Consider the following 17,136-nt stretch of genomic DNA (forward strand, 5'->3'; position numbering starts at 1 on the left):
CCACCCGTAAGGGATCATATCCTCAAAATGATAGCATATCTGAACGAAATACAAGTTCCTGGAGGAGAAATCGATGGGGAAACCCAGGTCGATATAATTCTCCAAACGCTACCCAGAAGTTTTGAGCAGTTCCGTCTGAACTATAACATGAACAAAAGAGAGTATATATTGGCGGAACTTCTGACATAACTACAGGCAGCAGAAGGTATATTTCATCAAAGTTCTCAGATTCACTATGCTGAAAATGGTTCTACTTCTAAACCGAAAGGAAAGAATAAGAAGAAACAAGTCTTTTCAGCAAAAAGAGTGAATAAACCTCAGGGACAAAAAGCTGGAATGAAGAAGCCGAAGGGCAAGTGCTTCATTTGCAAGTAGTCAGGACATTGGAAGACGGACTGTCTTCGTAGGAATCAGAACAATAAAGTTATATCTCATGCTCTAGTAGTTGAAACATGTTTAGCGGTGTTATCTACCAACACCTGGTGTGTAGATACAGGGTTTAGGGTTTAGGGTTTGTTTTTAGGGTTTATTTGAATCAATAGTGTTAAGTTCCGCTTGCGATTCAAATCTAAACCATTAAGAACAGATAAGTTAAATTTGGAATCAATGATGTTAAGTTCCGTCTGCGATTCCTAATTTAACTTCTAAAGAACACAATACGCTATTTAAGGAAAGGTTTGACACTTGTATAAAATTTTTGTACAATGGAACCGGTACGATTTTCCTAGGACTAACCAACATCTCCCACTTTGATCACAGCAAAAACGGGATAACAAATATTTGTTTTGAAAAAGATTTTCTAAAATGTTCTAAATCTGTTGAAAAAATTCTAAGTCTTTTGTAAAAAAATTTCCTAAGATTTTCCTTAAGTTTTTGCAAAAATAATTTTAAGTTAGACCAAAAAATAATTAACTTTAGAAGACTTTTTAACTTAGGCAAAAATAGTTCTAAAGATTTTCCAAGTAAAAATTCTAAGCAAGACTATTTTCCTAAGTATGAAAAAAAAATTTAATGCATTATCTAATTTAATTTTAATGCTTTAATAAGAAGTTAATTAAACATTTCATTTAATATTTTGGCTTCCAGGTCGTGGCGAGTCACTAGGCCTTCTTGGTTATTGGAGCAACAACCACTTCCTTAGACAAAGCCTCAAAAGAAATTATCTGTTTAATTTTACTTCTGAAAGCCTTAATTTAAGGAAAAAAACATCAGTCTAAAATGGATTTTGGAACCCAATAAAGGTTCCTTCCTACTGGGTTATTTAAAAACTTAGGGGGTATATAGTTTCTAGAAATTTTCCTAAGTTGTCGTTGATGTTTTCTAATGTACCAATTTAATTTTCCATAAATCCTTAGTTTCGATTTTGAAAATTTATTTAACCATGCAGTATTTTTCTATTTCATAATTTCACTTTTTAATTTTTCATTTTCTAAATTTAAATTATCATACATTTCTAGTGGGCATGTTTTTGCTAAGTTCAATTTCAATTCAACATTTTCTTTCTCTAATTTTGCTAGATCTTTCATAAGTAATTTGAGAAATTGAAAGGACTGATTAGGAGTGAGATCACGTACCTTACTTACCGTACTTGGTGATGCTCCCCTTTCGTCGTAGCTTTCTTCTTCTTCTGATGTTCCTCCCCCTTCATCTATGCTCATCTCTGAGCTTGAGTCATCTTCGAAGAGATGGTTGGCCATCAGTGCTAATCCTGAGAAGGCTTTGGATTCTGATTTAGAGGATGAAGAATCATCCCAAGTGGCCTTCAGATTCTTGCGTGTAGAGGATGTCGGTCTTTGAGGCTTCTCCTTGTACCTTTTCTTCAACTTGGGGCAGTCATCCTTGATGTGTCCTTCCTCGTTGCAGTTGTAGCATCGGACCGTCCTTCTGTTCCGTTGATGTTTCCTCGACTGCGATTTAAACTTATTAGTTTTAATGAACTTATTTAACTTTCTTACTAGAAGAGCCGCTTCAGTTTTGTCGATCGACGCTTCGGAGTCGGGATCGTCCTTTTAGGCTTGTAGGGTAATGTTGAGGTTCGACTTTTCTATTTATTTAGGCTCTGTAACTCGAGATTTGTGAAGTTCAAAAGTAGAAAATAAATTTTCTAAAGTACTTACCTTGAAGTCCTTAGAGATGTAGTATGTATCTACTAAGGACGTCCATTCTGGAGTTCTGGGGAAAGCGTTGAACGCATACCAGATCGAGTCCTGGTTCGATACTTCTTCTCCAAGGTTGCTTAGTTGAGTTATTAGCTCCTTAATCCTTGCTTGGAGTTGCGCTACCTTCTCGCCATTGTTCATCCGGAGGTTCGTAAGCTGAGTCCGGAGGATGTCGCATCTTGCAAGCTTTGCTTTGGAGGTACCTTCATGAAGCTCCAGGAATTTTTCCCAGAGGTCTTTCGCAGAGTCGTAGCTTTCGATCCGACTTACCTCCTGAGGCGGCAGAACACTGAGCAGGTGAAATTCCGTCTTTCCGTTGGCCACGAAATCGGCCTGCTCCTTCTTTGTCCAGTTGAATTCTTCTTTGTCTTTTGGTGCTTCATATCTATATTTCATTATTAAAAGTATATCAAATTCAGTTTTAAAAAATATCTCCATTTTTCGTTTCCAAGTAGCGAAGTCTCCGTCAAACTTCGGGGGATGAATGTTCGCGTCGGCCATCGTCCTAATCTTTGTACTTCAGTCGGTGGTTAGTCCTTCTGAGGTTGTCGGGCTCTGATACCACTTGTTGGTGCAGCGGGGCCGGCAAGAGGGGGGTGAATTGCCTGCAAAATAAAAGTATACCCTCCTCGATTCTTTCAACTCAAACAGTGCAATAGTTAATAAAGTAAATTAACAGAAATAAAGAAAAAGAACCCGGTAATTTACTTGGTTACAACCAAGAAGGTTGTTAATCCAAGGCAGTAAGAAAAGCTCTGAAAGATCAACTTCTCTGAAGGCGGAGAAGCCTTTTACACTTTGGAAGCTTAGAACTATTGCTAGGAATGACTACAGAGTTGATTGCTTGAATTAATAAATATTTCCTATCTCTAGGGGCCTTTAAATAGCTCCTGGAAATCCTGTCTCGAAGGTCCAAGGCGTCTCCAACAAGGTTCAAGGCGCCTCTTACCAAGTCAAGCGGATAAAACTCTATCCGTGCTCAAACGGTCATCTTTGACCAGTCGGAGGCGCCTCAAACAAGATTGAAGGTGCCTCCAATGTTTGATTGAGGCGCCTCCAAGGTGGAGGCGCCTCCAATACTGGCTTGAGGCGCCTTAAGCTTTATTTCAAGCTTGCTTTCTCCTTGCTTTTCACTTCCGAAGCTTCATGAGTTTGGGTGATTCCGGTCAACCGAAATGGGGCTCACCCGAACCCAATTTCTGGCCTTCTCCTTGAGAAGGCTTTCGTCCCGGCTTTACGTCCCTTGAACGTCGCACACGTTCTTCTCGTCCACCGGTGTACTCTTCCGTAGCTCTCTCGTCTTTTGGATGCACCAAGCCCGTCGGCTCCCTTCCCGTGTCGTCATTCTCGCTAGCTGCGTCTTCCGCTCGACTTCCTGTGCTCCTAAGTTCTGTACACTTAGACATAGGGATCAGAAAACAAATAGGACCTAACCTAAACTTGGTTGATCACATCAAAACAACTACGGGGTCCAACACCTTCAAGTTCCATGGAGGCGCCTCTAGCTCCTCTGCACAGCTAGCTCACCCATGCACCCGAGGCGCCTCCAAGCTCTATAGAGGGCGCATCGAGTACTGTTCATCCGAGGTAAAATGTGCACTTTAGTCACTGCAAAATATGTTAGTCCACAAAACAATAACATACCCTAAAAGATAAAGTTAGCACAATATAAATATGATAAATTAAGTAATCGACAGTCACCGTACTGTCCGGTTTTGACTTCGAATTTCTGACCAGAAACCCTAGGTCGAACCGACGCATGTTGTTCCCTCTTCCAGGGAACGCGTCCTCACCTACTCCACTCAGGAGAGCATACCTGATGCCAGTCCGGTCCTCCAGACCGACTGGACTTTCTGCCTAGGGTGACAACCCCCTAGGACCTAGGGTTACCACACCCTAGGATTTTTTCGCCACCTAGGGTTACCTCCCCCTAGGACCTAAGGTTATCCCCCCCCTTAGGATTTCCTCCATCTAGGGTTACCACCCCCTAGGACTTAAGGTTGCCGCCCCTTAGGGTTTTCCTCCACCTAGGGTTACCACCCCCTAGGACCTAAGGTTGCCGCCCCTTAGGGTTTTCCTCCACCTAGGGTTACCACCCCCTAGGACCTAAAGTTTCCACCCCTTAGGGTTTTCCTCCACCTAGGCTTACCACCCCCTAGGACCTAAGGTTACCGCCCCTTAGGGCTTCCAACCTGTCTAACCGTAGTTAGGACTTTCCTGCAAACTCATTCAATATATCAGATAACAAATAACCTTAACTTTGAATCCCTTTGTCATTATCAAAATTTAGGTTTGATCGTCGGATGCTTCCTGCACCAATACTAGTCCATAGTAGTTTTGATGTGATCAACCAAGTCAAGTTAGGTCCTATTATCTTTTGATGTCTTATGTCTAAGTGTGCAGGAACTTAGGAGCACAAGAAGTCGAGCGAAGATGCATCTAGTGAGAAGGATGACAAGGGAGAGAGTCGACGGACTCAGTGCACCCGAAGGATGAGGTACCTCAAAAGAGTACGCTGGAGGACGATAAAGAAGTGCGCGACATTTCTAAGAGACGAGAAATCGGAGCGGAAGACTGCTCGAAAAGATAGAAAAATAGATTCACGTGAGCCCTATTCCGGAAGGCCGAAATCATCCAAGTGAGTGGAACCAGAGCGGAAGCCCGGATAGAAAGTCAACTTTCAGTTGAATCTAGTCCGGGGCGCTCGGACCAGTTTGGTGCCATCTAGGGTGCCTCGACCTCTTTGGCGGCGGGATCAGATCAGTGAGGGTCCGAGTGCCCAGAGTGGGATAAACTTTTATCCCGCGCCCGTTGCACAACCGTTTGCGAGAAGATAAGATTTGCCACGTTGGGGGCACCCGAATAGTGCCACATAAGCAAACGGTCATTTCGACCAGTGAGAAATAAATAGAGCCCTAGTCTTTTCCTTTTCGATAACACACTTTGTAGTTCAAGTATTCTTTCTATCTTTCATTTTCGTGCATCATTTTCATGTACAAGGCTTCTCCGCCTCCAACGTTTTGTTTGAGAATGAGATTTTTCTACTGAGCCGACTTTCGTTGGAATAGCAATTGTCTGATTGCAAACTAAGTAAAAATTTATGTGTCTCATACTTTTCTTTAATTCCTTTATATTTTGTTTAAGTGTGTAATTGATAAAGCCCTATTGGTTGAGAAAGGTGTTTGCTATTTTATAATGTACGGGACAATTCAACCCCCTCTTGCCGACCGCAAGGGACTAACAATTGGAATCAGAGCCCAAGTGCTTTAGAAGGACTAACCGCCAAACGAAGCACAAAAGACAATGGCCGGAACAAGCATCCATTCGTAGAAATTTGAGGGAGATTTTGTATAATGGAAGAAGAAGATGGAGGTTTATTTCAAAACTGATTTTTTTTATATTTTTTATCTTAAAAAATGGTTTTACAGTACCTACCGATTGCAGCGGTGAGTTAAAGAAAGAAGAAAGTTGGACAAAGAAGGAACAAGCCGAATTTGTGGCCAACAGGAAAGCAGAGTTCTATCTGCTAAGTGTTGGATTGAGTCGCACGTGAGAGGGGGTGAATCATGTGATTTTGAAAACTTGTTCTTTTTTAATTTTAAAAAAATGAGTATGCAGGGAAAAACTAAGTAAAAAATGAACACAATAAAAGACGATCAATTTTAATTGGTTCGGAGCTTTCGGCGACTCCTACTCCAAGATCTAGGTCATGCGGACCTATCGACGGACAATCCACTAAATTACCTCTTCTGGTACCTTTGGAAGAGGGGATCGAGTATAAAGAAGATAGGTGAAGTGTAACACGCTATACTTCCCTTTCTTAGTAATTAAGTACAAGGAAATAACTTCATTACCGACACATAAGGATCAAAGTGAAAAATGCTCGTGTGTTGGTGTCGGACTACCGGCCACGATTAGAAGTCCTCGGAGCAGTAGTTAGGCGCAACAACTTCACAGCAAAGACACAGTAAGAAGTTGGAGTAGTTGGAACCTCAAATGGACGCATAGTAGCTCGTATATCAGTTGTGTATTGATGCTTGGTCGAGACTGGCTTATAAAGGGCATGGAAAGTGCCTTCCATAGCCATTGAATGTGCCTTCAATGTGGTAAATCTGGTCCCCACTTCGCTGTGCCTTATCTGTGACGAGATCTAAAATTTATCCCTTGGAAGGCACCTTCAAGTCATTGAAGGCGCTTTCCATGAACAATGCGAAGGCGCCTTCCAATGCATGAAGGTGCCTTCAAGTACCCTTCATCCGAAGGCTTGCTACTTTTGCCCTGCAAGTTATGTTAATCCAAATCTAAAACATCTAACCTGCAAAACAAGTTTAGCATAGTGATAATAAGAATAGTAATTAGCTCTTATCCTCCCAAGACCAGGAACTAGTCAAGGTCTCAGATTAGGGATCCAAAATGGACCTAACTTGGACCGACGCTTACTGCTCCTCAACCAGGGCGTGTCCTCACCGAGTCACTCTCCTCTAGTGACTTACCTTTTCTTACTTGCCAAACATCTAGTCCTTCAGATCTGTTTGGACTTTCTTTGGCTTTGTTTAATATCTGACCAAAATGATCTACTAAGACTTGCCTACAACACTAAGTTAGCACCATAGATATAAAATTGTAAAGACAAAACAGTGTTAGCATTATTAATAATTGTTGGTCTGGTCGACCGCGCGTAGTCGACCAGAAACCAGTCGATCACATATTACCAAGGGTTGCCTACCCCTAGGGATGCTCAGCTTTACTCACTAGGACTTCCATTGCCTGGCTTCACTCACCATGACTTCCACGACCTAGCTTCACTCACTAGAGCTCGATTTCACTCACTAGGACTTCCACTGCCTAGCTTCACTCACTAAGGCCCGGCTTCACTCACCAGGACTTTCACTACCTAGCTTCACTCACTAGGGTCCAGCTTCACTCACCAAGACTTTCACTACCTAGCTTTACTCACTAGAGCCCTGCTTCACTCACTAGGACTTCCCCTACCTAGCTTTATTCACTAGGGTCTGACTTCACTCATCAAGACTTCCACTACATACCTTCACTCACTAGGGTTCGGCTTCACTCACAGTACTTCTACTATCTAGCTTCACTCACTAGGGTCTGGTTAAGACTTACCCCTAGACTTTTCTCTTCCAAATATCAAGTCTTGTTTGGATCAAGTCTTAGTTAAACTAACTAAACTAAGGTACATTGTCAAACATCGAAACCCTAGAGGTCAATTGCACCAACACTAAGTGTGCTGCCACCATAAGAGGTAAATAGAATCAGAGTCTATGAGTCTACAAAAGTGATGTGCATAAATATTATGATGATTTATGCATGTTTTTATGCACATTCACTTGCTTTATACATACATATTTTTTGTATGATCACCTCTTTTATCATGTACTCATTATATATACTCTTTTGTACAGATATCTGCTCTTTGTTTGGTTTTGTGTTGACAGGGACAACTTTCGGAGCGAAAACAGCGTTTGTTGAACCACCGGAGTGAGCCAGAGAACACGGTCATGCTAACCTTACACGACCGTGTGGCCAAACAGAAGAGGAGAAGTGCACAACCATGCAACCCTTGCACGGCCGTGCGACCAATCTAGAGGCAGATCAAAACATGGTCGTGCAACCCTGCATGACCGTGCCCCCTATGACCGAGACCAAGCAGCACACGACCGTGCAACCCTGCATGGTCGTGTCCCCATAAGCCGAGTCCTAGCATCACACGACCATGCCAATTGGCACGGCCGTGCAGTGCATCCAGAGCCAAGAAAGGGCACGGTCGTGCCATCCTTGCACGGCCATGCCACTGCGTCGCGCCCTAGCCTATAAAAGGGGTTTAACCCTTTTTCTGAGGGGAGAGCCGAGAGGCGAGCCGTCAAGAGGAGAATCACTCTGGTGCCATTCCACGTCATCTAGGACATCGATCCAACGATTTTTCATCACCGCATTAACTCCAAAAGCAAGGGATTGGATCCGAAGATCACTCATCGTCGTTGGATAAGTATACTTCTTCTTTCTCTCTTCGTGCTGAGAATTTGTATGTTTATATATATCATGTCTTCGGGTTTTTCTCCAGTGTCTATGGAGTAGAGTCCTTGTTCTAGGATAAGGGAGTAATTGTGGATTGGTTTTGATGTAAAACTCATATTACGCTTATATTCATTGGATGATTTCGCTTGCTTTGTTTCAACTACTCGATCTCTTTGTCGTGTTGATTGATTATGTAGGAATTGCCAACCTCGTAGTGGGAATACCTTAGATCGTACACTCGAGGGGCCCTACTGACAGGGGTAATCCGTTCACGGATATCTAGGGTACTTCCTTGAAATGAGTGGCAACTCCTCCACAAGGAAGTAAGAGACCAAACTAAGCTTCTTAATTCTATCTTTGATAACATCAATTAGAGTCATGTCCTTGTGATCTACCGAGGTGTCCAAATGATAGGGGTTAACCGTAACAGGATTTCATAGGGATCGTCTTTATTTGATGCTTAAGGATAGTTGCTTTAGCTTCCGGCGAATATATGCTGATAGATAACGAGTATAGGATAGTATGTGACACATCAATATCACCACAATGAAATCGAACTCCTAGAACTCTTCATTACCCAGGTTGATTTCTTCTCGTTACTAGTTCTCATTCCCCACTTTCTAATCTCTTTTCTTAAATTACTTACAACCATCATTAGTGTAGCTAATCCTAAGTGTGCCATCACTAGTGCTTATAACCAGTCCTCATGGGATCGATATTCTTTATTACTGATGATGAATCCGTGCACTTGCGGAAGCGTAACAAGTTTTTGGCGTCGTTGTCGGGGACTACGTCTATAACATTGGTGATAGTCATACTAGATTAGACTAGACTTTGCTTTCTTTTCCTTTATCTTTTCTTTAGTTTGCATTTAGAGCTAAATAATTTTATTCTTGTTTTTCTTTACATTATGTATTTTATTCCATATATTGTTTTTGCATGCAAAGCTAACCTTGCAGGAGATTCAATTACCCTGCATGTCTGTCTACTTTGCACTCCCAGTCTGTTCGGATAGGACATGATGTTAAAACCCTTAAAGGATTATGGAGCACCGAAGTCTGCTAAAGAGCTGGGGCCCATTTTGTTTCCAGAAATCCCATCGAAGAATTTTATGCTCAGGCCTTCATTCATCTCTAAAGTGTAGGAAAATCAGTTTGGGGATTAGATTCAGAGAATCCTTACTTGCATCTCCTAGATTTCCACAACTATTGCAACACACTGAGAGTTGAGGGGGTTTCGGCTGATTCAATACAACTTATAGCTTTTTCATCCAGTCTCAGAAGTAATGCAAAGGTTTGGTTCAACACTCTACAGCCGAGAAGCAATAGGACATGGGACGAATTAGAGAGAAAATTTCTAAACAGATACTTCCCTCCAAAAAGAATTGTTCAGTTGAGGGATTAGATTCTGCACTTCAAGCAACATGACGAAGAAGCATTGCATCAAGCTTGGGATATGTACATGTCAATTCTATATCAGTGTCCACATCACGGTATTGAGAGTTGGCTGGTTCTCCACATATTTTACATTGGACTCTCGTTCCAGAACAAGAGCCTTCTGGACACAGCAGCTATGGGGGCACTGATAACTAGCATTTTTATATGTTATTTTTGCTCTTGGACTTGATATTTTTACTCATTCATATGCTTAATTACATATTTATATCATGTTTTACGAGTTGAGATTTATTTGGAGCATTGATCTAATTTTTTCTATATTTTCTGGTATTTCATCTAAAAGGTGCATCATGTTTTGTAAGAAAGTAATCTGGACCGTTGATCAAGATCAAATAATCAATGGTTCATCCAAGAAGTGGAGCTCTAATTCAAACCAAATCCAAAAGCCCACTCTTAAAGCCCAATTCCAAAAAAACCCAATTTCAATTTCTCTTATTGGATCCGGATCTTTTCTCTTAACCCAAAACCTAACTCCACAACCCGATCCATTAAGAAACCAAAACCTCTTCTCAAGCGGATGAACAGGGACGTGACATCCCTCAGCTCGCGTTTTCTTCTTGCGCGGCTAGGGCATAGCGCACCTCCTTCTTCCCTCTTCTCGTCACTGCCACTGGCCGACCATCTATCCTCAGCCCACCACTTCCTCTTCTCCTTGATTCTAGTGACGTGCGACAGCAGCAATCGGGTAGGGAGCGGCAAGCGACGACAACGATCTTCACCTCGCCAGAGAGGGTTTCTCCGGCAAGACATCCACCTTCCGACAGTGTCTTTCGACTGGGGTTCATGCGGCAGATTTCAGAGGAGCGATGGTTCTTCCATTTCATAGCAGTTCATTTTCATCTCCGGTAAACGTCCAGCGAAGGGGTTCTTCGTTGGAAGTTTGTGTTAATCCCATCATTGTTGAAGCAAGCAGCTCCAGCAGAGTTAGTTGTTGTTCATCAGTTCCGGGGGTTCTGGAGCTGGCGTTTCGTGTGACGCAGGGAGAGTTAGAGGAGGAAGCTAGGGCACGCGACTTCAATTCCAGCTCTACTTCCTTCATCTGGACCAGATTTGGGAAGACTTAGATCCATCTTCTATAGATCTGATCTTCTTCAAGCTCCAGTGGCTATTCTCTTCGTTCCGGCGAGTCCAAGCAACAGATCTTCACTAGATTTGGCCAGTCACAGCTCCACCTTTTCTTCCAGCAGCAGATCTTCTTCCAGACAAATTCCACCAGCTTTTGATCTTTGCATTTCTTCACTTGATTCGTATTGATATGTTGATTTTGTTGGAGTGTATACTGAAAGTCTAAGCTTTTGTAAACATTTATGTTAAATAAAGAATCACATTTGGTCAATTTATCTACAATTGTTTGTAGTTGTTCAATTAATTTATATTGTAGATAACATAGTATGTGGTGTCACATATAGAAAATGATGTTATCAGTACCTTATAAATTATAAACAGTAGCTCACAACCAAAATGGAAAGGAACAAACCATTGGAAGGTCGTAGTGTAATTAGGAATTAGTTTATCTTGACTATATAATTACACTAGTACACTTAGAGTGTATTGAGTAGGACAATTTGAGGTTGTTTCTTTTATACTGACTTTATAAATGAACAAATATCTCAGTTATTATGGAAGTGTGTGCTCTTAATCCTAATATAATAACAAGCACATATATTTGATATTTATTTCTTTAATTTATCAATGAGTGAGATTTAGTTCGATGAATCAATAAACCTGATAAGTTGGGAAATGACATCACTTATAGTGTGTGTTGTTGATTATAGAAGAAAACTGTGTCCTAGAGATACTAGGTTGATAATGTCCCCAAGAGGAGCTCATAAGGATTTTCATGTTAAACCCTGCAGGTGGACTTAGTCCGACATGACGATAAGGTTGAGTGGTACTACTCTTGGACTAAAATATTAATTAAATGAGTTGTCAGTAACTCACTTAATTAGTGGACATTCGATATCTTAAACACAGGGAGACTAACACACTCATAATAAGAAAGAGCCCAAAAATGTAATTTGGGATTGGTGCGGTAGTTCAATAATAGTTCTCTAGTGGAATGAATTATTATTGATAAAATTAAGTTGTGTGTTCGGGGCGAACACGGGATGCTTAATTTTATCAGGAGACCAAAACCAATTCCTCCTCTCGGTCCCTATCGTAGCCTCTTATTTATAGAGTACTATACTCACCTATACCCACCTTCTATACCCACCTAAAGAGGGCCAGCCAAGCTAGCTTGGAATTAAGCTAGGGCCGGCCTAAGCATGGTTTAGGGTGGCCGGCCCTAGCTTGAACCCAAGCTAGAGAGGGCCGGCCATAATTAAATTAAAAAGGATTTTTAATTTTAATTTTTATTATGTGGAAGATATAATTTATTAAAGAGAATTAAAATTAAAATATCTCTCTTAAAAGGATCTACAAAAGATTAAAGAAAGAGATTAGATCTCTTTCCTTATTTGTAGATTGGAAAGATATTTTATTTTTTCTTTAAAAATTATTCACATGTTGAAAAATTAAAATTATAGAAATTTCTTTTTATCAACCATGAAGGGATTATAAAGGGAAATTTTATTTTTTAAAATTTCCAAAGATAAATAAGGAAGTTTAATTGTTGATTGAAACTCTCCTAATTTTTCTATTTGAGGTGGCCGGCCATGATTAGCTGATTAAGAAATTTTTCTTAATTAATTATTGTCAAGGAAAGTTAAGGAAATTTTATTATAAATAAATTTTCTTATTTTCCAAAGCCAAGGAATATAAAAGAAGGGGTAAGGGTGCCTTCATTGGAGACAACCTCTATTATTTCTCTCCCTCTTTTCCTTGGTGTTGTGGCCGGCCATCATCCTCTCCCTCTCTTCCTCTTGTGGTGGCCGAATCCTTCATCTCCCTTGGAGCTCTTGTGGTGGCCGGATACTACTTAGAGAAGAAGAAGAAGAAGGAGAGAAAGCTTGCATCTCTTGGAACTTGGTTGGTGTTTTGTTCTTCATCCTTGGTAAACCTTCCTTATTGTGGCCGAACCTAGCTAGGAGGAGAAGAAGGTGGTTGGTGTTTTCTCATCTCGGAAGATCGTTGCCCATACAACGTCCGAGGTTAGAAGAGGAATACGGTAGAAGATCAAGAGGTCTTTCTAGAAGGTATAACTAGTAATTTTTCTTTTCCGCATCATACTAGTTATTTATGGAAATAATACCAAATACAAGAGGCTTACGATTCTAGTATTTCGAATATGTTTTTCGATGTTGTGTTCTTTTGTTTTATTTATCCTTGCGATTTGATTGTTCTTTTCGGTTAACCTAAAGTTATTTTAGGAAATTAAATATTAGCTTTCCATAAAAGGTTTTGTCTAGTCGGTGGTGGTTGCTCCCATATCCAAGAAGGTCGTGTGCCTCGCCATGTCAGTACTGGGAATCAATTATGGAAATTAATATTTAATGGAATTAATAACTTAAGGTGATTTGGGTCGAACGTGTTAAGTTCTGCAGGAGACCCAAGTCAAAACCTAAAAGAACGAATAGATTAAGTTTTGGATCAAACGTGTTAAGTTCCGCAGGTGATCCAAAATTTAATTTAAAAGAACACATGGTAGCTAGGAAAAGGTTCAGACCTTTGTACAAAATTTTTGTACAGTGGAACCTCTAGGTTTTCCGAGTAGCAACCAACAGATTTGTATGGTTGATTCGTGCATTTTATTTCACTTAATGTTTGCTTATCTTGTCTTTTGCAATTGCTATAACTTTTGTTCTTCGTTTGAATGCAATTAGGCTAGGGTAGATTAGCTTTCTTTAATGCTTTAAGTTACATTTCATGCTTAGTTTCATTATTTGTTTACTCTATGTTGTCTTTAATTTCCTTGCAATCATAATTTAAGTTAGACTAGGTTCTCTTATTTGCATCATCTTTCATTTACTAGGTTAGGTTCATTTAATGCTTTGCTATTTCATTCCTTAGATTAATTCTATTATTGGTGAAATCGTAGCGTAGAGTGACAATGCATTATGATATCACTATTAATGGATAGATAGGATGTCTTTCATTAATTAGGATTAGATTTCATACTTGCTTTGCTCTTTTGTTCTTTAGGTTTCATTTCATACTTGTTTCGTTATTTCGTATCGTAGTTCAAAATTCAAAACCCAAACCCCCAGTTTCATATCAAAAATCCAAAAGACATAACCAATCCTGAAGTTATCATCCTATCGTTACATTCTTTGGGAGACGACCCGAGTCATCTCTATACTACTTTAGTGTAGAGGGGTTCGGTAACTTTAATTGTAATTTGATAAGCTCCCGTAACATGACACTCGAGCTCTACATCAAATTTTGGCATTGTTGTCGGGGATATTGTAGTGGTGTTTGATAATTTTAGGATTGCTTTCTTATTTTTCTACAAAAAAAATTCTAAAAAAAATTGTCAAATACTTTAATGTTCATAGATTCATGTGTTTGATATCATATACTCCTGTGTCTTCTAATCTTGTCTGTTAGTGTTTCAGTGTAAGACCAAGACAATTCTTTCAGCTCAACATGGATCTTTATTCTCAGCAATTTGGAGGCTTCAATGAATATCACAATTTGGATACTGGGCAAGTGAGACACATATGTACTAATTGTGGCAGTCCTTCTCATCCAGTTGCTATATGCCATCTCATCCAAAAGATTGCTAGATTTCCTGTGGAACCCCAGTATTTCCAACATCAATATCAATAGGCATATGATCCAACTCCTAGTACCTATAGTCATGACTGGGGTAATTATTCGACTCAGTACTTTCAAACCCAGATTCCAGAGCAGCATGGATACTTACAATCCCAAGGCTATCAACCCCAACAGCAGTATGAGAATACACAACAACAAGCTTTTGAGCATCCTCAGTGTTACAATTCAAACTGGATGAACCATCCAAATTTTATGCATGGGAACGAGCAACAATAATTGAATCAATTTTTTTCAACATATCAAATGCCACAAGGATTTCAGGATGATCCTATGCCTACATGGTCACATTCAGTCCAGCAGACCAAACCAGCTCCTTGGGGGGCATTTCAAGAGAGCACTAAAGAAGTTCATGTCCCTAATCAATCAATATTTCAAGATTTGAAGGATGTAATGTAGCAGATGCAGCAACAACAAGAGGTATATATCCAGTCTCAACAAAGAAATGAAGCATCACTACAGAATTGTCAGATGTATCTGGATCAAATTGTAGCATCCATCAGCCAACGACAAGCCCAATTATCTAGTGAGGAGATGGATTCTAGAGAATGTCATAGCCCTGACCTGATTCTACTCCTATACAGGATTCCTCTAGCCTTTTGTGTGATGATGTTGCAATTTGTGATTATTTTAATTCTGATGATATTGTTGTTGTAGATATTATTGATGCAGGTGTTGTTGGTGATGTTGAGGAGGTAGCTGAGCTGGATTATGCATCTATCGATAAGGAAAGTGTAGGGACTTGCATAGTGGAAGCAATGTCTCAAGAATCACCTAGTTTTGTTGCACGACCACCTGATGATAAGAGTGTAGGGACTTGTGTTGTGGAGGCAGAACCCCAAGAATCACTTCATTTTGATGCACCACCAGAACCTGAGCTAGAACTAGAGTCTGAGTTATTACTTGATGAAGAGGAGGTCACATCCACTGTTCTAGAACCTCCAGGTACATTTCAGTACAGCAAGGTAAATATTTCTTGTGATATTGTAGAGAATTCCATAGAGGTTCCAAATATTGATTTTATTGGATGTGACTCATATTTGGATTCATGTTTGTCTAAGTTTGATATTGTTTCATCTCTTCCTTACCCCACATGTGTGTGGAAGGTGCATTCTGTCCTTGGCCTTGCAGGTTTTTACAGGCCCTTGGAGTGGATGCTTAAGTTGAATCGCCTTCAACCTCTTGGAAAAACTTTCAAAAAGAATAGGATGAAGGGAGCGGTCTTTACTTCAAATGTAAACATTCCACTCCCAACTTGGATTTTGCACCTTAATCGTTTGCAACCACCATGAAGGATCATTCCACTACCTGCGTGGATACTACTTCAGAACCATCTTCAACCACCAGGAATAAAGGAGAGTTCATTCCTTTCCTTTCTTTTTCTTGCTTTCCTTTATCTTTATATTTACATGTTTGTTTGCTTCCATACTTGGCTTTCATACTTTGTTTTCTTGTTTTGCATTTTGTTTGGTTTTTTTTATACCTTGCTTGATTTTGAGTCATATCTCCCTAGATGTCCCTTTATAATGCTTTGAGAATTGTAAAAGATAGTTAAGTTGGACTATCAAGTCTTGGTTTTCTGGGTATATTTGGGTACATTAATTGCATTAGTCATTTGTTGTGGTGATGGAATCTATCTTGTTAGATTATGCATGATATTTTGTTATTCACCTAGTGAGGTTTTTTCCACGTTTATCCTTAATCCTCTTGTGTGTGATAGTACTTGTGATACTTGACACTTTAGAACTTACTTTGATTCTTTTTGAAATTATGGTAACATAAGCTTGCATAAATATGATAGAGGCAAATTTTCTTATTCATCTCTTAGTTGTTCCTCTACGTTGTTGTTCTTACCAGTAACCATTTCACCTATTGCTTTCATGTTTCATTGTACTTCCCTTGTTATATCTTCTCATTGTTGTTATATTTTCACTATCATATCTTTATCGATTCATTCATTCCCTAGTCCTTTGATGAGAGCATTGAGCGATTGCATGATGAGTTACATTTTCATTGTCACATCTTTATTGATTTATTTTTAGCCCCCTATTGTTGGGAGTTTTATGATGATTTGTTATATTGTCAAAGACGGACAAGTTTAAGTGTGGGGGGAGGCAAATATGTATGGACGATATGGACGAATGCTTGTTGAAAAAAAAATCTCTCTATGTACAAAAAAAACATAAAAAAAAATGGTGAAAAAAAAATAAAAAGAGAGGGAAAAAAATTCTCAAGCATTTGTTATTTTGTTAGTGATGAACTAGAAGGAAGTCTCCATGGAAAGATTGATGTATACTCATTTTATATTGTTATTGAGAGATTCTCATGAGTTAAGTTGTGAATACATGTATTTTGGAGATGTTATAGTGGTTGATGTATATCACAATGAGAATGTGCAAAGAGAGTTGAGTGTTGGATGTTTGAATGAGTTTTTGAGTATATTATTTGATTGTATCCTTCATGTTGATTACCCCAATGCTCTCATATTCTCTTTGAATTCCATTGTTGTCTATCCTTCTTGTTCTATTGTTTACATGTGTGGTTTCATTATTATTCATGAAAAGTCCTCTTGATTTATGTGCACTTATGTTTACATTAGTGGAGAACTAGAAAATAAGCAAGCATATGGTAGTGCAATATCATGAGTTGCTTTGGAGAGAGCTCCACTTTCATGTCTATTATTTATGTGAGCATTAGTGCATATACCCATCTTGTGAGGTTCTATCATACTTAATCTATTCAAGTTGATTGAAATTTCCATGCTTGTT

General features: G+C 39.6%; 1 protein-coding gene across 1 annotated transcript in view; it reads left to right on the forward strand.

Moving 5' to 3' along the window:
- The window catches only part of LOC122052698 (protein CHROMOSOME TRANSMISSION FIDELITY 7-like), a 33,548-nt gene extending 16,851 nt beyond the window's left edge, over window positions 1-16,697 (forward strand). The window contains exon 4 of the mRNA XM_042614367.1: window positions 14,149-16,697. The gene's annotated coding sequence lies outside the window, so the exon portion shown is untranslated. The remainder of the gene's footprint in view (window positions 1-14,148) is intronic.
- Window positions 16,698-17,136: the final 439 nt, after the last annotated feature.

This window comes from Zingiber officinale, chromosome 3A (assembly GCF_018446385.1).
Source record: "Zingiber officinale cultivar Zhangliang chromosome 3A, Zo_v1.1, whole genome shotgun sequence".
Lineage (NCBI taxonomy): Eukaryota > Viridiplantae > Streptophyta > Magnoliopsida > Zingiberales > Zingiberaceae > Zingiber > Zingiber officinale.